Source organism: Nicotiana sylvestris, chromosome 9 (assembly GCF_000393655.2).
Source record: "Nicotiana sylvestris chromosome 9, ASM39365v2, whole genome shotgun sequence".
NCBI classification, from domain to species: domain Eukaryota; kingdom Viridiplantae; phylum Streptophyta; class Magnoliopsida; order Solanales; family Solanaceae; genus Nicotiana; species Nicotiana sylvestris.
The window spans coordinates 14052196-14078612 of NC_091065.1; the positions used below are offsets into that span (position 1 = coordinate 14052196).

The following is a 26417-nucleotide window of genomic DNA, read 5'->3' on the forward strand; positions in this document are numbered from 1 at the left end:
ACTTACTAAGGGCCCCACATTTATTTATTTTTGCACGGTGAGGCTCGTCTCAATTTGTGAAACTCTTTTCTATCATTATTTATTTTATAAGAATTACGATGTCGTGAAAACGCATTTCGAACCACGTCACAATCAATGCACCCGTGATTGTCAACACATTTTGACTTTGTCGAGATCTAGATTTGGGTCGCATCAATGCGCACCCGAGTTTAAGAAAGTGATTTAATTAAATCGCGTCTAAAGATTCTAACGTAATATTATTTTGGGGAAGGCCGTGAAATTCGCTAAACAACCTTCCCAAATCTAAGCAACGAGATAATTATGCTATTAATTACTTAAGGATCCTAACTGGTTAAGGCCAACATTTGTTAAACTTGAATTACGACCTTTTATGCAGAAGTACTGAGGAAATGGGCTTTGAGCCCATACGGTCCAAAGCATTGTCATTACATATGCTGCAGGTATAGGCTCTTAGAGCTCTAAGAACCAGGCCTAACGGAGGCCAAACTTTTTACTTATTGACGGGCCAATGCACAGCCCAGAGATCGAGCCCTTGGGGCTCCTTCCTATTTAATTAAATTCTTAAACCTTGATGAATCTAGGCCCCAATTCGATTTCTCACCTAACCATAGTCTGGGCCGACTGTAAATTCGCCAGGCCCAAAATTGGCCCAGTATGAAGCTGTGTACAATTCATATTAGACCAAAATTAAAAGCAACCATGTGTGTTGACCTCTAAAGCAATTACAACTTTGCAGATTTAACTTCAGCAGCCTATGGAACTTAAATTGTAAACTACAATTGCATAAGCATGATATGCACGGTCTACACAGTCCACAACCTTGATTACATACATGAATCTAAACACCTAAATGTCCACTTACTAATCGAAAGGAACATACTCATGCTTGACAGTTTATCAGTCCCATTTACACAAACCAGGATTAATATAGTATCCAAATGACATGAGTAAGCTAATTGTTTATACATTAAGTTTAGACAAAACATGAAGAATTCAAAGATCAAATTCATACAGCATATTTACTCCAACCCCATAGACTTGAGAGCTGCAGAACAAATACCTGGAAATTGGAATGTAAATAGAGAGGAGTCAGCTACTTGCAACAACGACAGCAGTAAACTCAGCCATATATACCACAAGACAGTCCAGGAAACACTTTTGAAAATTAGAAATACAGGCAGCCTTCCCAGATTAATTCAGCACATACTTCAAATATACTCCTGACCCTCACAGCTGCACCTAAACACCTCTGTAACAATGCTAAACCCAGAACCCAAAACTGAAATCCCAAAACTAGTGATGGAACTGTGCAGTTGTTTCGGATTTCTCCATTTTTGATATTTTTGTTTTCTGAATAATTTTGGAATTAAAATGCTAACTGATGAAAGCTCAAATTGAAACTCAAAGCTTAAGGCAGAAATCCCAGCCCCGACCCCTTTCCCAAGGCATTTCATGCCCTTTTATAGGCAACCCCAAAGAGAATAGATTAGATTCTTATTTTCCAATCAGTCCCTCCCTATTTTCAATTTGGTCCCTCTATTTTTATCTTGCTAAAAAAGTAACTGCATTACAATTATCAAAATCTACACTTGCACCCCATTCTAGAAGGCCCTAAGGTATTCCTCTACCCATATAATACCTAGACTGCCCTTCCATATACCTTGATATTACTATTCCTATCAGAACTACCCTTTTCCATACCCAGATTACCCCTGAAAGCCTTTCAAAATCACTGAACCTAACCTCACCCTTAACAGCTATACCCAATACCCTAACCCAATCTAAACTAACTGAAATTAATTAATTAACATTCAGAAACTAACTGATTAGACTGACCAAAACCAAATTGTTCGATTATACCAACTCAATCAAGCTAAATGAAATTAAACTGAGCTTAAGCTACCATGATTAATATTAAGTGAACTTTAAACTAATTCTTAAACCATGAACTTACAATCATTCAACCAAATATCAAACTCAGAATCAACAGTAATTAACAGAACTTAAACTAATACAATTAAATCATAAAATTAACAGAACAATTAACGAAACAACAACTGTAAATAACACTTCAAACATGCGAGTAAAAAGAAGCAGTAAAAAAACTCACAAAGGCATAAGGGACTCCGGCCAGTCAGACACATCTGAATCCTTTCAGATTTTTGACGCGTAACATCCCTAACCATGTGTTCTTACAAGAGAACACATGGTTAAGGATACTACGGTTCGAAATTAAAAGGATTTGGTTTTAGGGTTTGGCCAGAAATTCTTAGATCTAAGATTCGGGTCGTTTCACGGTGATTTGAAAGAAAATAGCCATGGATTAGTGTTGAGGAAGGGCCGGGGGTTGTGGGGTGTGATTTTGGACTGATTTGGATGAACTTGTCACTTGGCCGGAAAACTTCAAACCAAGATTCGACGAGTTCCGGCCTTGTTCGAGGTAAACCAGTGGGTGCAGTGGAAAGAGGAGAGTGAGGGGGATCTGTGGTGTTAATCTCGGGGTGAACAGTGTAGGTTGTGTTCACCGCCGGCGAGGGATTTAGGGGCGGCGCGGATTAGGGTTTGAGGAGAAGTGGTGGGGTGAGGAAGACGAGGCAAATGGGGGTGGGGGGGGAAGGTTCAGACCCTTTTATATTAAGAACCTCGTTAGTTCCGGACCGTTGGATTGATGAGATCCAGCGGTCCTGATTCAGGAACCCCGAAACGACACCGTTTCGTTTAGAAGGTGAGGGCAGACCGGGCATGGATTTGGGTTGGACAATTTTGAGGCGTTTGGGCCTGAGATGTTTCAATGCATTTGGCCCATTGGGTCTTAAAATAAGACCACTTTTTATACTCTTATTTTCTTTTTATTTTCTTTTCTTGCTTTTACAATTTTTATAATAAATTTTATAATTTTTATAAAGATGTAAAACTAACATGAAATCCTGATTGTTGTAAAACAAAGACTAATTAATTCCTAAAATTGTTCAAAAAAATATTTCGTGACAAATTCACAATAAAAATCATTAAAAATGCAAAAGTGAACTATTTTTGTGATTTTCATGCTTTGTTCTAAACAAATTATCCCTTAATTGATACTAAATATAAAAATTAAGACCTAAATGCAAATGCGTACTCTTTGTGTTTTATATGAATTAACATGCACAAATAAGATGCCAATAATTAACACAAAATGCCCCCAAAATTCACAAGAATTGTAAAAATAAAGAAAAAATTATTTTATTGGAATTTTGGGAATTATTCATATATAGGGCAAAATCGTGCTCACAGCTAGAGCTGTCACACCTCCTTTTTCTCTTGCACCCGCAAGGGCGTAAAGGAGTTTTTCCAATTAAAGGACAATCGGAACGAGATTTAATTATTAATTATTCAGAGTCGCCACTTGGGAGATTAATGGTGTCCCAAGTCACCGGTTGAATCCCGAACCGAGGAAATTTATGACTCTGTTAACAGTCCGCGAACCAGAAATCCGAGTAAGGAATTCTGTTAACCCGGGAGAAGGTGTTAAGCATTCCCGAGTTCCGTGGTTCTAGCACGGTCGCTTAACTGTTGTATTTGATTTTATCTGATTTTAATACATGCTAGCTTATGTGCCTTTTATTAATTTTACACCGCTTTTATTATAATTATTATTTTTTTTAAGAATTACGACGTCATGAAAACGCGTTTCGAACCACGTCACAATCAATGCACCCGTAGTTATCAACACATTTCAACTTCGTCGAGATTTGGATTTGAGTTACATCAATGCGCACCCGAATTTAAGAAGGTTATTTAATTAAATCGTGCCTAAAGATGCTGACGTAGTGTTATTTTGGGAAAAGCCATGTAGTTCTCTAAACGGCCATTCCAAATTCTAATATTTCGATAATTATTTACTAAGGGCCACACATTTATTTATTTTTTGCGCGGTGAGGCTCGTCTCAATTTGTGAAACTCTTTTCTATCATTATTTATTTTTAAGAATTACGATGTCGCGGAAACATGTTTCGAACCCCGTCACAATCAATGCGCCCGTGATTGTCAACACATTGATTTTGTCGAGATTTGGATTTGGGTCGCATCAATGCGCACCCGAGTTTTAGGAAGGTAATTTCAATTACGCGTCTAAAGAAACTACGCATTTTTCACATGATGCATTTCCGCTATTTAAGATTAAACATGAAGGAAATTAATCGAACCCATTTATTAGTCAAAACGAATCTTATTCCAACAGAAAACTCGTCGCCCCTAGCTCTTCTTCTAAATAATTCTACAATCATATATTACTTTACTTAGCCTATATAGAAAACCAAATACAATTTAACCATAACAAAACAGTATATTCACCCACAATTGGCATATAATATCCCTTAAACTACAAAACATGCTAAAATGCCTTGGTATTCAATTAACTGAAATGTTGTTTGAAGTGAAAACCCAAAATCTCATAACAACAATATAACAACCAAACAACAAACTCATAAGACCCAAATTCAACTTCATTACAAAAATCACACTCTCAACAAAAATACCACAACTTGAATCAAAATTATATATACATAAAGAAATACACACAAATAGAGGCCAACTCCTATATACATATAACATTGAACCAAAAACGATTTAGAAGTGGATATTTCAGTTGAAGATTTCTAACCTTTTGGTTGCATACAAAATTATGAGCTTCAGCTATGCTAACCGAAGCCAACAATGACATCGAACCAAGATCGCTAACCTCAACTCGAACAATGACCTCGACTCGTCCTCGGTTGTGAAATGAAGAAGAAGAAACTGAGACGACGAGGCTGAACTTTTGGTTGGTTTAATGGAGGCTGGGCTACGTGAAGCTGGACGATGGGTTGAAGACGAAAGCAGCGGCATTTGGACTTTGGATGTTCAGTGAAGGACGAGGCAGCAGCTACTCGTCGACTGCTAGGGATTGTCTGGAGAAGATGACTAACGAGGGGGGGTCGTTTTTGTGCTAGAGATCCATGCGCAGCTTTGCTGCTTTTCCTCCAAGCTTTTTCTCCATCTGTTAGCTCCAACGGAGAAGATAAACTCGTGGGGAAGGGGGGTCTATTATTTCGTTCGACAACAAGCCATGGATGGCTGCTTCAAGCAAATGATGAACGAGGGAGTAGGGTTTTGTTTTACACTGCTACAACGCTGCTGAATGCTGGCTGTTACATGAAGAAGAAGAGAACCACAGTGGTGAGTCCGGGAAGACGATGATCGGGGGGGTTGTTCTTAGAGGTAGGGTCGTTATGGTTGCGCAGCTTTGCTGCTTTCCAGCTTCTTCCTCTCGTCCCTTTTCTTATTCTTTAGTCTTTTTTTTACAGTGTAGAGTCTAGGTTGTAGGGTTTTAGGTTAAGGGGTATGGGCCTAGGAATTATGGGCTTGGCAATTGTGGGCTAGGTCCAAAATTAGGCCTAAAGATGGGTTGCTCGAGCCCAAGCTCTATTCTTTTGCCGCGAATGAGATTAAAAATACGCGCCCATTTGTTAATTATTCCTACTATTCAAATAATTATTAAAATAAAACTAACCATTAAAACAAATCTATTTTTGGTATTTTCAAAATATCATACTAAAATAAAAATACGATACTATTGTTGCATATATTTTTTAAGATTTTTTTTATTTTTTTTATTTTATTAAAAATGACTACAAAACATTAATGAACCTATTATTATTATTATTATTATTATTATTATTATTATTATTTGTTGTAATTTTTGTTTTCTTGTACTAAAATAAAGTAAAAGAGTCAAAATTACTTAAAATATCTATATTATGCCTAAACTGAATATTTTACGCTAATATATAAAAGATATTGGGGAGGATAAAAAATCACATGTCTACAGATGTCTGTTGATCCCCACGAATTTGACGTATCCCCCATGGTGATGGAAATTTAATAACTTGATGTAAGGTAGGCGGAACGACATCCATCTCGTGTATCCATGGTCTACCGAGAATCATATTGTAAGCCATCTCCATCTCTACCACCTGAAACTTTGTATCTTTGACAACCCCTTCTGTGAATGTAGTAAGTGTTATCTCCCCTTTCGTTACAACACTGAAATTGTCGAATCCAGACAAAGTATGCGCCTTTGGTACTAGTTTATCTTCAACTTGCATCTCGTGCAGTACTCTCAGCAGAATAATGTTCACGGAACTACCTGGATCAATCAAAACTCGTTTAACATTAGTATCATGTACAAGTAGGGATATTACCAGTGCATCGTTATGTGGAGTTAATACGCCATCCGCATCTGCATCATCAAACGTTATACTTTCTTCCTCTAAGGCATGTCACACCTGCTTCCCATGGGTAATTGTGACTTTGGAAACTTTATTGGCTGCTGTGTACGTTACACCATTGATTTTTTTGCCCCCGCTTATAACATTAACGGTCCTTTTGGGAGAAGGAGGTTTAGGGGGCTCCTACCTGTTCTTCATGTATGCTTGCTTACCTTTCTTACTGAATAATTTAGTGAGATACCCTTGCCTTAATAGATGATCAACTTCGCCTTGTAGCAATCTGCAATCTGCCTTTTTATGACCATGATTGTTGTGAAATTCGCACCAGTGATCAGGATTGCGCCTGTTTGGATTTGATCTCATTTCTTTTGGTCAACGCACCTTATCGCCCATGCCTCTTAACACCGCTACCAATTCTGAAGTGCTGACATTGAAATTGTAACCGCCAAATCTTGCCTTCAAGTTCCTTTCATCATCTCGAATTTCCCGTGAGTTTCGATCGTTCCCAAATCTCGATGACGAACCCGACTCTCTATTTCTCGATCTACGATCGTACCTTGAATTATTTTGTTTTGATCGTGAATATTTTCCTGCTGGGCCCATATATGATTCGTACCTGTTTTTACCGAACCTTTTTTCATTTTCTGATTGTCTCAAACTCACCTTCTCCTCTATCTGAGATCGGGAGATAGTGTGTTCTTCTATCCTCAGCTTTGTGCTGTATCTGTTATAAACGTCATTCCAGGTTGTTGTTGGAAATTCACACATGCTTTCCTTGAATCGTCTCGTGGCTTCTGAACTTTTCTCATTCGAGTTACTAGCAAAAGCCATAGCTGCCCAATTATCTGGTACGCGTGATAACATCATTCTTTCACGCTGGAACCTATCCACGAACTCCCTAAGCAACTCTGAATCTCCTTGCTTGATTTTGAAAATATCCTTGATTCTCTTTTCAACTTTTTGAGCTCCCGAATTTGCTATGATAAAAGAATCTGCAAGCTCAGCAAAAGAATTTATAGAATTTTCGGGTAAAAGGGAATACCATGTTAGTGCACCCTTGGTGAGTGTTTCACCAAATTTTTTGACCAACACCGATTCAGTTTCTTGTTTGGTTAAATCGTTGCCCTTCACACCAGTTGTGAATGCAGTCACGTAGTAATTTCGGTAAAAGCTTTATTTTAAAAGAACTCGGGTTACTGATAATCAATATATAAAATGAATAAAAGAAATTGGCTTTGATAATAATCAGATGAACAGAAGAAAACAAAGTAAATCAGTATATTTCGGTGATCTTTTTTTTCCTTACAAATGATCAATCTTCTCCTTTTATAGCTATTTCTAAGTGGTACGTTTCGTTTTTTCCATAATTGTGTCATTATTGTCAATTAATGGCATTTAATGTAACGTTACAATCAGCAATCATATTTGATTCAATACAGATTCCTTAACGTTTCGGTATTTAATGCCCAATAGTTCGTATCTATTCCTTATTTTCTATCAGATTCATTTTCTTCCGTCATAAAGAGGTTCGAGCACCTGCCTTCCTTGCCTTTTATCTGAATGACTACCCGTGCCTGTTGAAGCTCGTGCCTCTTTGATTATTCTTCATCACTTGTTCTTCTTTAACTGGTCCACGTGTCATGACGTGTCATCTTATAATGAATCACATATATAAATTTAATTTTTCCCAATACAATCCATTGGGAAATTTTCGTGTACTTTAATACTATTGCCTAACTGAACCGTGAAAAATTATACTTTAACTTTCGTTTATTTTCTTGAAAATTTCCAAGCAGGAAAAAATTGTACGTTTTTAATAATGAAAAATCCGATAAGAGGTTTAAAATTTAGTTTTGTTAGAACTGAAAAGAATAGAACGTGGGCAACACACAAAAAGAAAAAGAAAAAAAGAAGAAGAAAAGAAATAGAACAAGAAAGGCAAGTGATTATAAATATACTCGTCCTTACAGGTAAAACAATTGCCACCGGTAGGCAGAGGTGTACATGGACAGTGTTGATTCGAATTTTATCAGAACCAAACCAAATCAACTATATCAATTTGGATTGGATCGGCCTCGCCCTCTGCCCCTTGTGGAAGCTGCTGCTGGGGGCTCGGGCTGCTGATCAGTGGATGACACTACAAGAAATTTGATTATTAGTGGCGACATATAGCAGCGACCCTATATTATTAGCGGCGACTTTAAAAGTCGCTACAGAAGGTTAATTTTTAGCAGCGACTTTTTGCCTCTAATATGGCTGAAATTTTCAGTCCCGCCAAGAACAAAATTTTGGCTCCGTATATTTTGTGGCGAATTTGTGAAAGTGGCTGTTAAATATCTCTTGCAGCGATTGGGTCGCTCCTACACGATAGAAATTTACTTTTAAAATAATAAAGAAAATAAAAATTCCTATCTTTCACTAACCATTGTCTGCTGGAACAGAAGGCCAAAGTGAAAGAATACAAAAGCAGAAAAACTCTCTGGGGTCAGCCCTCTCTCTAGAAATCAGTTCTCTCCTCGGCAAAAATTTCACCCAAATCAAAATCCCTCAAATCAAAATGTGAATCTCATTTGTCAGGTATGTTCAAATCCCTAATCTTTTCGTTTTTTTTTTTTTTTTTTTTTTGAGAAAGAAGCTGCTCTGCTTTAATTGATCGATTTTGTGGAGGAAGAATCAAAGAAACGATTTATGTTCCTAATCGATTTCGTATTTCCTTTCCTTCTTATTTGTTACTATCTCATATCTAACTAAAACCCTATAAAGATTTATATAAGATATATTTACATTTGGGTATTTTTTACAATGATTCTGTAAGACAAAATTTCCAACATGCAGTTAAGGATAAATATATTTTAAGCAATTTCACATTTGTATTCTGAGATTTCATCTCGAATTTCTCTGAACCATTTGATAATTTACAGGAATACAACAAAAATAATCACACAGAAAGAATCATTTAAAGCGTACTTGGTATTATTATTATTGATTCCCGGTCTTGATAGAATCTTATCTCTTTTCCAAGGTAAGTTAAAACCTTCTTCTTGAGAGACCTTTTACATGTCGGCATTTCATTCTTATTTTTTTTCTTATATGGTTATGTGCCTAATCAGTAGACATGTAGTTTTTAATTTTATAAGGCATACATATATTATTGTATGGTTATAAGAAAACATAGTACTTCTTTGCGAATGATGTGGTGAAGTTAGAGTCTCTAGTGGTTCTCAAGAGGTCTTTCGATATTGTTAACAGTGCTTGAGAGGTAGTCTAAGTATGTGATTAACCTTGCACTATGCATCTGTTTCCTTGCTTGTGTGTCTTACTAATCTTCAACAATATATATTGTTTTATTGTGTTATTCTTGTATGCAATCCAAATATTCTGGGCAGAGGACAAACCATAATAACAAGAATTAAAAGAGTACAAAATTTCTACTTTTGTCAAGAGAAGTCACAGGGTAAGTTCCATCTGTTTGGCTTACTTAATATATTTGTTGTTATTTTTTCAATTTTATCATTTTGGTGCTAAATATGCACGGGGATTTGATTCTTGCAACAACTGAAGTACATTTTAGATAGTGGTCATAATCTTCCCTTACCTGATGGCCTTATTATCAATGGTCATTTATGGAACAGATACACATTTACATATGCGAAAGAACAGAGTAGAAATTCAATTAGCATTGAGAAACCAAACCGCACGATAGGAAAGAATAAATGTGAAGTTTTTCCTAACTCTGTAGCCTCTGGGGGATAAATACAGACCGTCTCTGTACCGATCCCTCAGACTCTACTAAGCTTGTCTGTGAACTATGAGACCCATGTAACCTAGAGCTCTGATACCAACTTGTCATGATCCGGATTTCCCACCCTCGGGAGTCGTGATGACGCCTACTAATGTGAGCTAGGCAAGCAAATCCTTTAACTACTTACTTCATTATCCAATTATTTCTTTTTAACAAATATAAGGCGATAACATGAAAACAGCGGAACTTTAAATAATTAAGCGGAAGATACAATTAAATATCTGAAATCTGCATCTATTACAACTCTTAAAAACCTAAAGCACCCAAAACCTGGTGTCACAGTATCACAGACGGTTTAAGATTTGTTACATACAAAATCTGAAGAAATAACAGTATACTGTTTCTGAATAAAAGGAAAATGAAACAGGAAATAGGGACAGAGGGATACGCCAGGGCCTGCAGACACCTGCAGGTCTACCTTGGGTCTCTGGATAGACTGAAGAAAGCCTTCAAGTTACTGTCCAAAAGCTGCTCCAGGATCTGCACACAGTGCAGAGTGTAGTATTAGCACAACCGACCTCGTGTGCTGGTAAGTGTCCAGCCTAACCTCGAAGAAGTAGTGACGATGCTAGGACCAGACTACCAAATAAACCTGTGCAGTTCAAATATATATACAGCGAAAAAGTAACACAGAAATAACCAGTCAAGTATGGGAGGGGAAGCATGCTGTGGGGGAGATAACAATTCTGAATAAAGACATCAAGTAACCGAGAGAGACAACATAACTCGAATGTCAATAAAGAATCAGAAATCAATAAATGCACGGCATCACCCTTCGTGCTTTTACTCCCGTCCTCACCAAAGCAATCATATAATAAAAACGTACACGGCATCACCCTTCATGCTTTTACTCTCTTTCCTCACCATATAATCAATATAATCGGCACAGAATGGTACATCGTGTGGCACGACATCACCCTTCGTGCTTTACACTTTTTCCTCACAATCATACACGGCATCACCCTTCGTGCTTTACACTCTTTCCTCACAAAATAAACAGTGCATGACATCACCCTTCGTGCTTTAACTCTCGTCCTCACCCAAATAATAATCACAAACAATAGGGCGAGGGAACAAATGAAATTGCAATAAAAATCCCGGCAAGGGAACATAACAAATAAATCAACAATAGCCCGGCAAGGGTGACAACATAATGATCTCTTCTCTTTCTCACTTTTGCTTCACTATTCACTTCACAACTCGAGCCAATGCTCTAGAGGTTCAATTATCACTTATACTTTCACAATTCGTTATGCAACTTGAATCAACGCTCCTCAATGTTCATAGATCATGATTTCTTCCACAAACTTTATACAACAAATAGAAACCACCACTAAGGCATAAAGATACAATGAAGTCATGATAATCACAATATAAAGACTCACGGGCATGCTAGACACCAACGTATAGATACTCGTCACCATGCCTATACGTCATACTCAATAATTACCACATAGCAAATAGGAAACAACTCCTAATCCCTCAAGCTAAGGTTAGACCAAACACTTACCTCGATGCCACGAACACAATTCACGATTCAACTATAGCTTTACCCCTTGATTCCACCACCAATTCGCTCGTATCTAGTCACAAGTTACTTAACTACATCAATAAACGCTAAATGAATCAACCCCAATGCATGAAAATGAGTTTTCTAAAGTTTTACCCAAAAAGTCAAAAATCGCCCCCGGGCCCACATGGTCAAAACCCGAGGTTCGAACCAAAACCCGATTACTCATTCCCCCACAAACCCAAATATATAATTTGTTTTAAAATCGGACCTCAAATCGAGTTCCAAATCCCCAATTTTTGAAAAACTTAGGTTCTACCCAAAACACCCAATTTCCCCCATGAAAATCATTGATTTTAGGTTGAAATCATGTTAAAAGATGTTAATGATTGAAGGAAATGAGTTAAAATTAGCTTACAATCGATTTGGAAGAAGAGTTGTTCCTGGAAAATCGCCCAAAGGAGTTTGTGTTTTGAAAAGATATGAAAATGGGTTTAAAATCGTCTAAGTATAAAAGTTGCAGATCTCAGATGTGGGAATTGCGAACCCCGACCTCTGCTGGGTTGGGAAATGTGAAAGGGGCCTCGCAATTGAGAGAAGGGAAATGCGAACAATAGTTCGCAATTGCGATAACTGGCCCAAGAGGGGTTCTTCGAATTTGCGAAGGAACACTCGCATTTGCGAGGAAGAGTTTGCGACTCAGCCTTCGCAATTGCGAACTCGCATTTGCAAGCCAATGCGAAGCCTGCAGGCCTGAATACACTAGTGAAAAACCTGCAATTTTTTAAGTTCGAAATGTACTCCATGGTCTATCCAAAACTCACCCGAGCCCTCGGGGCTCCAAACCAAATATACACACAACCTCAAAAACATCCTACGGACTTATTCGTGTACTCAAATCACCTAAATAACATCATGAACATCGAATTAAACCTCAAGATCAATGGAATTTCTCAAAACTTCTTCAAACATCAAATTTTTCAATTAAGGTCCGAATCATGTCAAGCGGACTCCGTTTCTTACCAAACTTCACAGAATTATCTTAAATCATATATAAGACCTGTACCGGGTGCCAAAACCAAAATACGAGCCCGATACCAACACGTTCTAATCAAAATTCATTTCCAAAACCTTTAAACAATTTCAGAAAATAATTTTCTTTAAAAATTCATTTCTCGGGCTTGGGACCCCGGAATTCGATTCCGGGCATACGCCCAAGTCTCATATTTTCCTACGGACCCTCCGGGATTGTCGAATCACGGGTTTGGGTTCGTTTACCCAAAACATTGACCGAAGTCAAATTAACTCATTTTATAGTCAAAACTTATTATTTTTCACAGATTTTCACATATAGGCTTTCCGACTACGCGTTCGGACTGCGCCCGCAAATCGAGGTGATGCTAAAAGAGGTTTTTAAGGCCTCGGAACGCAGAATTTCATTTTTAAACAAGGGGCCATCACTCACAAATCTATCTATCTATATTATACTATTAAAAGAGACTAGTGAAGCATGTGGTTAAGCCAAGTGGCAAGCTAAAATGAAGTCACTTAGCAATTTTAAGACAACATTAAAAATTTGAATTATAAAGGAAAACATATTTAATAGAAATTTTAGTCCAAGATTTTCTGTAAGTTGAATTTCATCATGAGTTTTGGAGCTTTGTGAATATAAGCAATATCTTGATTTATAATCTTAGTACTGTAGACACAATCATTTTTTTTAACTTTTTAAATTTAATATTGAGATTAAAATTGTATATTACAACGTATTACTTAAAATATTTGCAGTTCAAATATTACCATACAAGGAATTAAATTATATGACAAAGAATATGCATAATTTTCTTCAAAGTGAGGAAATTAAGGATGCACGACAGGGATGATCAAGAAATATAGTTGGAAAGTGAATAATCATGCAATAATCACGAGGCATATTTGGAAAAGAATAATGTGACCAAGAGTTATTCCAAAATAAAAAACAATCAAGCTTTGAATTTATTCAAAAGTTCTCTGCCAAAGGAAAGGTCATTAATGATTGAAGACACCCTTAACGATAGACTCTAGACCCTAATAAAAAGTCCGCTACTTTATAAATACTACCAAGAATACAACAATATTTTTGGAATATAACCCTATAATACATTATAACTTCAACCTTTAAAGTATACATCATATAGAGAAAAAAAACTAGGTTGAAGCCATTACTTCCTTCAAAGAAATGTATACGAAAACTGACATCATCAATGATATATCCGATACAAAGATGCTATGAAATTTAAAGGTTCGTGTCGTGTGATTATGGAATATGGATGGTTCCAGATCGCGAAAATACAGATAATCCATTTTAATTGGAGATATTACTGCCGGATGAGAAGGTATTTATATCATACTGCTCGATTCATTTTTTGAAGTTTATGCAGTGAGAAGCATGTTATGTACTTACAACATAAATGCATATTCTGCTTCATGATAATTTTCAAATAATCAGGTTGAGGAAATCAAGTGGCAAAATAACTCAAGATACTAACAATGCTATACCTAGACCAAAACTGAAGGAGACTGATTCACGGCCTTTGCTGTTTAATTTAATGAGGTAGTCAATCTATATTTACTATCATATAAAGTATTGGATAGTATTATTCTTTTTAAGTAGTATTTAGGTGTAGAGAAAAGTAGTTCAAGTAGGAAAAGTAGATATAATTGTGAAAGATGAAAATCGGACAATCAATTATTATGAGAAGGAGTACATATACCACATTTAGTTTTAGAATGATTTTAGTAGAAAATAACATCTAAATGAGATTTTTGTATAGGTTGAGAAAATTATGAAAGTATTAAAGGAAATAGCAGAGGTAGTTGTACATAAGATTTATTGTACAAGAATGCTTGGGGCTTTTCAAAATATTTTTACGCTAGAGGTTAACTTTTTTGGTTTATAAAAATATACAAGTTAATTGCTTGCACTATGCAAAGTTTTTATAATTTATTCAGATGCTTCACTTGATAAAATTAACATTTAAGTTTTTCTTCTAAATCTTTTCTGTTTAATTTTATACTGTAGAGGACATCATCATACAATTAAAATTACAACAAGATTAATACTATCAAAGAGAGATGATCTCTCCTTATTCCTTTGACTCTTCAAACATATGCTCAAGGATAATACATTATTTTCTCTAGAGCCAGAAATAAGATGATGAAAATACCACTTAATTAGATTAAATATTAGGAAGAGGGGGATGGATATAGTGTAAGAAAATTTATACGTTGAATTGCTTTAAAAGATAAAATAAAAATAATAAATAAATTTAAACAATGAATTAATTTTGAGAAATAGTCATACAAGATAAAGTCAAGTTAAATTTCAAGAGTAATAGAAAACTATATTTATTGTATTATATTAAAATGGTAAGTTATTAAAAATTCATATGACAATTTAATAATACTAAGTAATGGATAATATAAGTTTAGATAATCAAGGAACAAAAAGAAAGAATAAAATATAAATTTCATTGATAGTATAAAAAAATATAAGATTTATAATGTGATGACCCAAAAGGTCATCACTTGTCTTTAAAATGAATTCTGCATTTCGAGGCCTTAAAAACCTCTTTTGGCATCACCTTGATTTGCGTGCGCAGTCCGGGCGCGTAACCGGAAAGCTATTATTTAAAAAATCTGTGAAAATATTAAAATTTTGACTTAAAATGTATTTAAGTTGACTTCGGTAAACATTTTGGGTAAACGGACCCGAACCCGTGATTTGGCGGTCCCGGAGGGTCCGTGGAAAAATATGGGACTTGGCTGTATGCCCGGAATCGAATTCCGAGGTCCCAAGTCCGAGAAATAAATTTTTTAAAAGAAATTATTTTCTAAAAAATATAAAGGTTTTTGAAAGTGAAATCTGTGGTATCGGGCCCGTATTATAGTTCTGGAGCCCGATACAGGTTCAATATGATTTATATGTGTTGTCGGTAAAGTTTGGTAAGAAACGGGATTCATTTGACGTGATTCGGACCTTAAATGCAAAAATTGATGTTCAAAGAAGTTTTGAGAAATTCCACTGATTTTGAGGTTTAATTCGATGTTCATGATGTTATTTTGGTGATTTGATCGCCCGGATAAGTTTATATGGTGTTATTGAGTTAGTACGTATGTTTAGTTTGGAGCCCCGAGGGCTCGAGTTAGTTTCGGATGTGTTTCGGAAGGTTTTGAACTCATAAAAGTTGCAGATTTTTCAGTTCTGGTGTTCTGGTATTTTTTTCTTCGCGGGAGGACCCTCGCGAACGCGATGAGTTATTCATGTTGAAGGAAATTTCCTTCTACGCGAACGCGAGACCCAAGCCTGGTATCGCGAACGCGAAGGCTTATGAGCCTGAGCAGGGGGAGGGGTATTATACCTACGCGAATGCGAAGGCTCGAGGAGTTAGTGCTCTGCAAACGCGAGCCCATTTCTGCGAACGTGAAGGTCTCTCAGGCCTAGCTCATCGCGAACGTGATGAGCCTGTCGCGAACGCATAGACCAATCGCCCAGTTATTTTTAAGTTCAAAAACAGAATGCATCACGGGAATTTCACCATTTTTCATAAACTTCATCTTCTCCACACCTCTTGGGCGATTTTTGAAGAGGAACTTCACCATATCTTCATAGGTATGTAATCCTAAGCTTGTTTTCTTCCATTTTTATCAACACCCACTAGATTTCTAGGCCTAAAACATGAGATTAAGGGTAGAAAGTTAGGGATTTGGGTAGAGTTAGGGCTTTTTGATTAATTGGGAATTTGACCTCGTTTTGGGGTCGGATTTCAAAATAAATTATATATTCGGGCTCGTAGATGAATGGGCGATCAGGTTTTGGTCTGAACCTCGTATTTTGACCAAGCGGGCCTGGGGTCAATTTGTGACTTTTTGGGAAGAATGATTAGAAAGCTATAATTAAGCATTAGAATTGGATTGTTTAGCGTTTATTGATGTTATCAAGTCGATTATGTCTAGATACAATTGATTTGGAGACAAATTCAAAAAGAAAAGCGGTGTTTGAGGTTTGAGTTGGCCGTAGAAGTTCGAGGTAAGTGTTTGGTCTAACCTTAGCTTGAGGGATTAGGAGTTGTGTCCTATTTGCTACTTGTTTCTTATTGAGTACGACGTATAGGCATGATGACGAGTATCTATACGTTGGTATCGAGCATGACCGTGAGTCTTGAATTAATTTGTTGTGTTCTTAAATAATACTACGGATGCTTAAGTTGATAACTCTCTGTATTGAGCAAGAATCGTGATTATTCTCGTGGAAATTACTTATGACTGAGTATTGGTGTTAGCTGAGGTAGTTAGATGTTTGAACAATGTTGGTTATAGATGTTTCTCCCATGCCGGAATGCTATTACTTATACTGTCAATTCCTTTGCCGGGATAATGTAGTTCTTTATTGATCCCTTGCCGGGACTCTTGCTATAATTGTTGTTGATCGTATATGTGAATCGGGTTGCACGCTGCAACAATGATATATTTGGATAGGGTTGCACGCCGCAACAATGATATATTTGGATAGGGTTGCACGCCGCAACAATGATATATTTGGATCGGGTTGCACGCCACAACAAATGATATATTTGGATCGGGTTGCATGCCGCAATAATGATATATTTGGATCGGGTTGCGCGCCGTAACAATATTATATGTAGATCTGGTTGCACGCCGCAACAGTGATAAATGATATGGATCGGATTGCGCGCTGCTACAGTGTTGATATATATTGGGATCGGGTTGCGCGCCGCAATAATTGCTGATACAAAGTGTTTATAGATTGGATACAAATTTCTTATTGTTTTGCTGTGAAATCTAAGTTTTTATGTTGTTACTCTTGATTTACTGTTGATATTGGTATACCCCGTAGCATGTACCCCCCTCCCATCTTTACTTGTTTATTCCTGTTTTATTTTCCGTTGTATGTTATATAACTGCACAGGTTATTTGGTAGTTTGGCCCTAGCCTCGTCACTACTTCGTCGAGGTTAGGTTAGGCACTTACCAGCACATGGGGTCGGATTGTGTTGATACTATACTCTGCACTATGTGCAGATCCCGAAGCAGCACTTAGACCATAGCATTTGGGTGGCTGCTTTCAGTCCAACTAGAGATCCCGAGGTAGTCCTGCAGGCGTCCGCAGGCCCAACGTTCTCTTCTATCTTATTATGTGTTATGTTTTCACTTGTATCCAAGATAGATTTTATTCCCTTTTTCAGACACTTGTATGTAGTACTCATATACAGTCCGTGATATTGTGACACCGGATTTCGGGTAGAGACATACGTTGGCATTGTAGTACCAGCTTTGGTTATTTTATCAGTTTAAGTCTTCCGCTTGTTTTATTTATCATTAATATTCAATGTTGATTACATGTTAACCTCAGTTGTTAAAAAGGGGTAAAATGAAAGGGTTAGTGATTCTTCATTTGCGCGGCTTGCCTAGCTTCTACGAGTAGGCGCCATCACGACTCTCGAGGGTGGAAAATCCGGGTCGTGACAAGTTGGTATCAGAGATCTATGTTACATAGGTCTCACAATTCACGGACAACTTAGTAGAGTCCGAGGGATCGGTATAGAGACGTCTGTATTTATCCCCAGAGGCTACAGAGTTAGGAAAACTTCACATTTGTTCTTTCTTGTCGTGCGGTTTGGTTTCTCAATGCTAATTGAATTTCTACTCTGTTCTTTCACAGATGGAGAGAATACGCGCTTCCTTATCCACCGATCAGCAGCCCAATCCCCAAGCAGTAGCTCCCACGAGGAGCAGAGGCCGAGGCCGTGCTAGAGGCCGAGGCAAGGGCAGAGCTCAGCCTAGAGCAGCAACACCAGTGGCGGAGCCCTAGGTTAATTTTGATGATGAGGTTCCAGCCCAGCAGTTCCAATGGTCCCATCTCAGGTCCTAGGGGAGTTTATTGCTACCCCAGTTCTCCAGGATGCTCTGGTCCGTCTAGTGGGCCTTATGGAGAGTGTCACCCGGGCATGTTTGCTTCCTGTAGCACCAGCCGTCTCTCAGGCTGGAGGAGGAGCCCAGACTCCTGCTACTCACACTCCAAAGCAGGTAGCTCCTCAGTTCCAAACTCTAGTGGTTCAGCGAGTTAGAGCAGTCCAGCCAGGGTATGGTAGCTCAGACCGGCGATTGAGCAGTTATGTTTGCCGATGCTTTGTGGAGATTGGATAGGTTCACCAAGCTCTTCACTACTACTTTCAGCGGTACATCTACTGAGGATCCCCAGGATTATCTAGACAGCCGTCACGAGGTTCTCAGGAACATGGGGATAGTTGAGACCAATGGGGTCGATTTTGCTACTTTTCGCTTGTCTGGATCCGCCAAGACTTGGTGGAGAGAGTATTGCTTGGCTAGACCAGCCGGATCACCGGCTTTGACTTGGGAGCAGTTTACTCAGCTATTTCTGGAGAAGTTTCTCCCCATCACTCAGAGAGAGCCTATCGGAGGCAGTTTGAGTGTCTCCAGCAGAGTTCTATGACTGTTACCCAGTATGAGACCAAATTCATCGACTTGGCTCGTCATGCTCTTATCATATTTCCCATCGAGAGAGAGAGGGTGAGGAGGTTCATTGATGGACTTATTTAGCCAATTCGTCCTCAGATGGCTAGGGAGACAGGGAGTGAGATTTCTTTCCAGGAGGCGGCCAATGTGGCCAGGAGAGTGGAGATGGTTCTGTCGCAGGGAGGAGGTCATGGGTCGGACAAGAGGCCTCGCCATTCAGGCAGATTCAGTGGTGCCTCATCTGGAGGCAATGATTCGTATGGTAGAGGCCACCCTCCTAGGTCCTTTCAGTCAGCACTTCAGGTTTCTCACGGCACTTCAGGTGTCGTGGTTCACATATGCAGTATTCTGATAAGCAGCCCTACAGTGCACCACCAGCTCCTATCAAAGCAATGCCGCTCTAGAGTTTTCGGGGTGGTCATTCAGGTTGCCAGGGTCAGTTTCCTCAGCCGCAGCATTTAGGTGAATGTTTTGAGTGTGGTGAGTATGGTCATATCCGGAGGGCTTGTCCGAGATTGGTGGGTACTTAGTCGCAGCAGCAGGGTTCCCGTGCTATGGTTCAGGCACCAGGTGTTCCACATCCCTCCCAGCCAGCTAGAGGTGGGGGTAGATGTGCTAGAGGTGGAGGTAAAGGTACTAGAGGTAGAGCTCAGACCGCTAGAGGTGGAGGCCAGCCAGTTGCAGGTCGTCCTAGAGATGTAGTCCAGGGTGGTGGGGCCCAGCCCCGATGTTATGCTCTTCCAGCCAGGTCTGAGGCTGAGGCTTCCGACGCAGTTATCACAGGTACTATTCTGGTTTGTGGCCGAGATGCTTTAGTTTTGTTTGATCAGGGTCTACATATTCCTATGTGTCATCTTATTTTGCACCGTATCTGGTCATGCCTAGTAATTCCTTGAGTGCCCCTATATATGTGTCCACACCGGTGGGTGATTTTATTGTGGTAGATCGAGTCCATCGCTCTTGTATAGTTGTGATTGGGGGTCTTGAGACTCGTGTAGATTTGTTGCTTCTGGACATGGTTGATTTCGATGTCATATTGGGGATGGACTGGTTATTACCTTACCATGCTATCTTGGACTGTCATGCCAAGACGGTAACCTTAGCCTTGCCGGGTTTACCTCGTTTAGAGTGGAGAGGGACTCCTGGTCATTCTACCCGTAGTGTCATCTCTTACGTGAAGGCTCGGCGTATGGTCGAGAAGGGGTGTTTGGCCTATTTGGCATATGTTCGTGATTCTAGTGCCGAGGTTCCTTCTATTGATTTTGTGCCTGTTTTTTGTGAGTTCCCTGAGGTATTTCCTTTAGACCTACCGGGTATACCACCCGACAGGGATATTGACTTTTGCATTGATTTGGCTTCGGACACTCAGCCCATTTCTATTCTGCCGTATCGTATGCCCCCGCCTGAGTTGAAAGAGTTGAAGGAGCAGTTGCAAGACTTGCTTGAGAAGGGTTTCATTAGACCCATGTTTCGCCTTGGGGTGCGTCGGTGTTGTTTGTTAAGAAGAAGGATGGATCGATGCGAAGGTGTATAGATTACCGACAGCTGAACAAGGTTACAAGCAAGAATAAGTATCTGTTGCCGATGATCGATGATTTGTTTGATCAACTTCAGGGTGCCAAGGTATTTTCGAAGATTGACTTGAGATCTGGCTACCATCAGTTGAGTATTAGGGCATCTGATGTCCCTAAGACAACTTCCGCACTCGGTACGGGCATTATGAGTTTTTGGTGATGTCATTCGGGTTGACAAATGCCCCAACAGCTTTTATGGATTTGATGAACCGGGTGTTCAGGCCTTACTTGGATTCGTTTGTGATAGTCTTCATTGATGATATCTTGATATACTCCCGCAACTGGGAGGAGCACGAGCAGCACCTTAAGGTGGTTCTTCAGACTTTGAGGGATAGTCAGTTGTATGCTAAGTTTTCGAAGTATGAGTTCTGGTTGAGTTCAGTTGCATTCTTGGGTCATGTTGTATCAGCAAAGGGTATTCAAGTTGATCCGAAGAAGATTGAGACAGTTAAGAACTGGCCTAGACCAGCATCAGCTACGGAGATTCAGAGTTTCTTGGGATTGACAAGCTATTATCGTCGGTTTGTGAAGGGGTTTTCATCTATCGCAGCCCCAATGACCAGGTTGACCCATAAGGGTGCCCAGTTCAGGTGGTCGGACGAGTGTGAGGCGAGCTTTCAGAAGCTCAAGACAGCCTTGACTACGACACCGGTGTTGGTTTTGCCTGCGGGTTTAGGGCCATATACAGTTTATTGTGATGCATCTCGTATTGGGCTTGGTGCGGTGTTGATGCAGGATGGCAAGGTCATTACTTATGCTTCGCGGCAGTTGAAGATTCATGAGAAGAATTATCCGGTTCATGATTTGGAGTTAGCAGCCATTGTTCACGCGTTGAAGATTTGGAGACATTATCTGTATGGCGTGGCATGTGAGGTATTCACGGATCACAAGAGTCTGCAGTATTTGTTCAAGCAGAAGGAGTTGAATTTGAGGCAGAGAAGGTGGTTGGAGCTATTAAAGGACTATGATATCACCATTTTATGTCATCCGGGATAGGCCAATGTGGTGGCCAATGCTTTGAGTAGAAAGTCAACCAATATGGGCAGTCTTGCTTATATTTCGGTCGGTGAGAGGTCGCTTGCTTTGGATGTTCAGGCTTTGGCCAATCAGTTCGTGAGATTGGATGTTTCTAAGCCCAGTCGTGTGTTGGCTTGCACGGTCGCTCGTTCTTTTTTATTGGAGCGTATCCGTGATCGGCAGTATGATGATCCCCATTTATGTGTCCTTAGAGACACAGTGCAGCACGGAGGTGCCAAGCAGGTTACTTTAGGTGATTATGGAGTTTTGAGATTGCAGGGTCGAGTTTGTGTGCCTAATGTGGATGGTCTTTGAGAGTTGATTTTAGAGGAGGCTCATAGCTCCCGGTACTCTATTCACCCGGGTGCCGCAAAGATGTACCAGGATTTACGGCAGCATTATTGGTGGTGGAGAATGAAGAAGGATATCATTGCATATGTGGCTCAGTGTTTGAATTGTCAGCAGGTTAAGTATGAGCATCAGAGGCCTGGTGGTTTGTTCCAGAAGATTGAGATTCCTGAGTGGAAGTGGAAGCGGATCATTATGGACTTCGTTGTTGGACTCCCATAGACTCAGAGGAAGTTCGATACAGTGTGGGTTATTGTTGATAGGCTGACCAAGTTAGCGCATTTCATTCCTGTGGTAGTCTCCTATTCTTCCGAGAGGTTAGCTGAGATCTATATTCGGGAGATTGTTCGTCTTCATGGTGTGCCTGAGTCTATCATTTTGGACTGAGGTACGCAGTTTACCTTGCATTTCTGGAGATCAGTTCAGTGAGAGTTGGGCACACAGGTTGAGTTGAGCATAGCATATCATCCTCAGACGGACGGGCAGTCCGAGCGGACCATTCAGATTTTAGAGGATATGCTCTGAGCTTATGTCATTGACTTTGGAGGCTCATGGGATCAGTTTTTGCCTTTAGCAGAGTTTGCCTACAAAAACAGCTACCAGTCGAGTATTCAGATGGCTCCTTATGAGGCTTTATATGGTAGGCGGTGTCGGTCTCCGGTTGGATGGTTTGAGCCGGAGAGGCTCGGTTGTTGGGTACGGATCTGGTTCAGGATGCCTTGGACAAGGTCATGATTATTCAGGATAGATTTCGTACAGCTTAGTCCAGGCAAAAGAGCTATGCCGACCGCAAGGTTCGAGATTTGGCTTTCATGGTCGGTGAGCGGGTATTGCTTCGAGTGTCGCCTATGAAGAGCGTGATGATATTTGGGAAGAAGGGCAAGCTTAGCCCTAGGTTCATTGGCCCGTTTGAGATTCTTGATCGAGTGGGAGAGGTGGCTTATAGACTTGCATTGCTGCCGAGCTTATCAGTCTTGCATCTAGTGTTTCATGTGTCCATGCTTCAGAGGTATCACGACGATCCATCCCACGTGTTAGATTTTAGCACTGTCCAGTTGGACAAGGACTTGTCTTATGAGGAGGAGCCGGTAGCTATTCTAGACCGGCAGGTTCGTCAGTTGAGATCAAAGAGTTTTCCTTCTGTTCTTGTTCAGTGGAGAGGTCAGCCTGTTGAGGCATCGACCTGGGAGTCCGAGTCCGATATGCAGAGTCGTTATCCCCATCTTTTCTCCAACTCAGGTACTTCCTTCTTATGTCCGTTCGAGGACGAATGGTTGTTTTAGAGGTGGAGAATATGATGACCCAAAAGGTCATCACTTGTTTTTAAAATGAATTCTGCACTCCGAGGCCTTAAAAACCTTTTTCGACATCACCCCGATTTGCGTGCATAGTCCGGGTGCGTAGCTGAAAAGCTATTATGTAAAAAAACTATGAAAATGTTGAAATTTTGAGTTAAAATGCATTTAAGTTGACTTCAGTCAACATTTTGGGTAAACGGGTCTGGACCCGTGATTTGACGGTCCCGAAGGATCAATGGAAAAATATGGAACTTGGGCGTATGCCCGGAATCGAATTCCGAGGTCCCAAGTCTGAGAAATGAATTTTTTAAAAGAAATTATTTTCTGAAAAATATAAAGGTTTTTGAAAGTGAAATGCTATGTGAAATTTGTGATACCGTGCCCGTATTATGGTTCCGGAGCCTGGTACACGTTCAATATGATTTATATGTGTTGTCGGTAAAGTTTGGTAAGAAATGGGATCCATTTGACGTGATTCGGACCTTAAATGCAAAATTTGATGTTCAAAGAAGTTTTGAGAAATTCCATTGATTTCGAGGTTTAATTCGATGTTCATGATGTTATTTTGGCGATTTGATCGCCCGGATAAGTTCATATGGTGTTATTGAGTTAGTACGTATGTTTGGTTTGGAGCCCCGAGGGCTCGGGTGAGTTTCGGATGTGTTTCGGAAGGTTTTGAACTCATAAAAAGTTGCAGGTTTTTCAGTTCTGGTGTTCTGGTATTTTCTTCTTCGTGTTCGCGGGAGGACCCTCGCGAACGCGATGAGTTATTCATACTGAAAGAAATTTCCTTCTACGTGAATGCAAGACCCAGGTTGCGAACGCAAAGCTTGGGGGGGAGGGTCTTCCCTTCGCGAACGCGGGCCTGGTATCACGAACGTGAAGGCTTATGAGCCTAGGCAGGGGGAGGGGTATTATACCTACGCGAAAACGACCACCTGGACGCGAACGCGAAGGATCGAGGAGTTAGTGCTCCGCAAACGCGAGCCTTTTTCCGGGAACGCGAAGGTCTCTCAGGCCTAGCTCATCGCGAACGCGATGAGCCTGTCGCGAATGCATAGACCAAATTCGCCCAGTTACTTTTTAAGTTCAAAAACAGAATGCATTACGGGAATTTCACTATTTTTCATAAACTTCATCTTCTCCACACCTCTTGGGCGATTTTTGAAGAGGAACTTCACCATAGCTTCATAGGTATGTAATTCTAAGCTCCTTTTCTTCCATTTTTATCAACATCCACTAGATTTCTAGGCCTAAAGCATGAGATTAAGGGTAGAAAGTTAGGGATTTGGGTAGAGTTAGGGCTTTTTGATTAATTGGGAATTTGACCTCGTTTTGGGGTCGGATTTCAAAATAAATTATATATTCGGGCTCGTAGATGAATGGGTGATCAGGTTTTGGTCTGAACCTCGTATTTTGACCAAGCGGGCCCGGGGTCGATTTTTGACTTTTTGGAAGAATGATTAGAAAGCTATAATTAAGCATTGGAATTGGATTATTTAGCATTTATTGATGTTATCAAGTCAATTATGCCTAGATACAATTGATTTGGAGCCAAATTCAAAAGAAAAAGCGTTGTTTGAGGTTTGAGTTGGCTGTGGAAGTGTGAGGTAAGTGTTTGGTCTAACCTTAGCTTGAGGGATTAGGAGTTGTGTCTTATTTGCTACTTGTCTCTTGTTGAGTACGACGTATAGGCATGGTGACGAGTATCTATACGTTGGTGTCGAGCATGACCGTGAGTCTTGAATTGTAATTTATTGTGTTCTTAAATAATACTACGGATACTTAAGTTGATGACTCTCTGTATTGAGCAAGGATAGTGATTATTCTCGTGGAAATTACTTATGACTGAGTATTAGTGTTAGCTGAGGTAGTTAAATGTTTGAACAAGGTTGGTTATAGCTGTTTCTCCCTTGCCGGGATGCTGTTACTTATTCAGTCGATTCCCTTGCCGGGATAGTGTAGTTCTTTATTGATCACTTGTCGGGACTCTTGCTATGATTGTTGTTGATCGTATATGTGGATCGGGTTGCGCGCCGCAATAATATTATATGTGGATCGGGTTGCACACCGCAACAGTGATAAATGATATGGATCGGGTTGTGCGCCGCAACAGTGTTGATATATATTGGGATCAGGTTGCGCGCCGCAACAATTGCTGATACAAAGTGTTTATAGATTGGATACAAATTTCTTATTGTTTTGCTGTGAAATCTAAGTTGTTCTTATGCTGTTACTCTTGATTTACTGTTGATATTGGTATACTCCCGCAGCATGTACTCCCCCCCCTCCATCTTTACTTGTTTATTCCTGTTTTATTTTTCGTTGTATGTTATATAACTGCACAGGTTATTTGGTAGTCTGGTTCTAGCCTCGTTACTACTTCGTCGAAGTTAGGCTAGGCACTTACCAACACATGGGGTCAGATTGTGCTGATACTACACTCTCCACTATATGCAGATCCCGGAGCAGCTCTTGGACCATAGCATTTGGGTTGCTGCCTTCAGTCCAGCTAGAGATCCCGAGGTAGTCCTGCAGGCGTGCTTCTATCTTATTATGTGTTCTGTTTTCACTTGTATCCGAGACAGACTGTATTCCCTTTTTCAGACACTTGTATGTAGTACTCATATACAGTCCGTGATATTGTGATACCGGATTCCGGATAGAGACGTACGTCGGCATTGTAGTACCGGCATTGGTTATTTTATCAGTTTAAGTCTTCCACTTGTTTTATTTATCATTAATATTCAATGTTGATTACATGTTAATCTCAGTTGTTAAAAAGGGGTAAAATGAAAGTGTTAGTGATTCTTCATTTGCGCGGCTTGCCTAGCTTCTACGAGTAGGCGTCATCACGACTCCCGAGGGTGGAAAATCCGGGTCGTGACATATAACTAAAATTATGATGAGAAAAATTATACATATATGGTGATATAGACATAACAGAAATCATAATAAATAAAACGTCATAAAGGAATAATCCTAATAAAGCTCCAAGTGATAGAGTAAAATTAAATATATTAATTAAATTTCTCATATAGAAAATTTTAGTTGATAAATAGAA

General features: G+C 39.6%; 1 long non-coding RNA gene across 4 annotated transcripts; it reads left to right on the plus strand.

Moving 5' to 3' along the window:
• The first annotated feature begins 8591 nt into the window (after window positions 1–8591).
• LOC104221555 (uncharacterized) lies at window positions 8592–26072 on the plus strand. 4 transcript variants are annotated; one of them, XR_011402196.1, is made up of 4 exons: window positions 8592–8846; window positions 9191–9291; window positions 18302–19899; window positions 25814–26072. It is a non-coding gene; the product is annotated as an uncharacterized lncRNA (long non-coding RNA). The 4 variants fall into 4 exon arrangements; XR_011402197.1 differs by having other exon boundaries at window positions 18302–18666; XR_709763.2 differs by lacking the exons at window positions 18302–19899; window positions 25814–26072 and adding an exon at window positions 17662–17940 and having other exon boundaries at window positions 8603–8846.
• The last annotated feature ends 345 nt before the right edge of the window (window positions 26073–26417 follow it).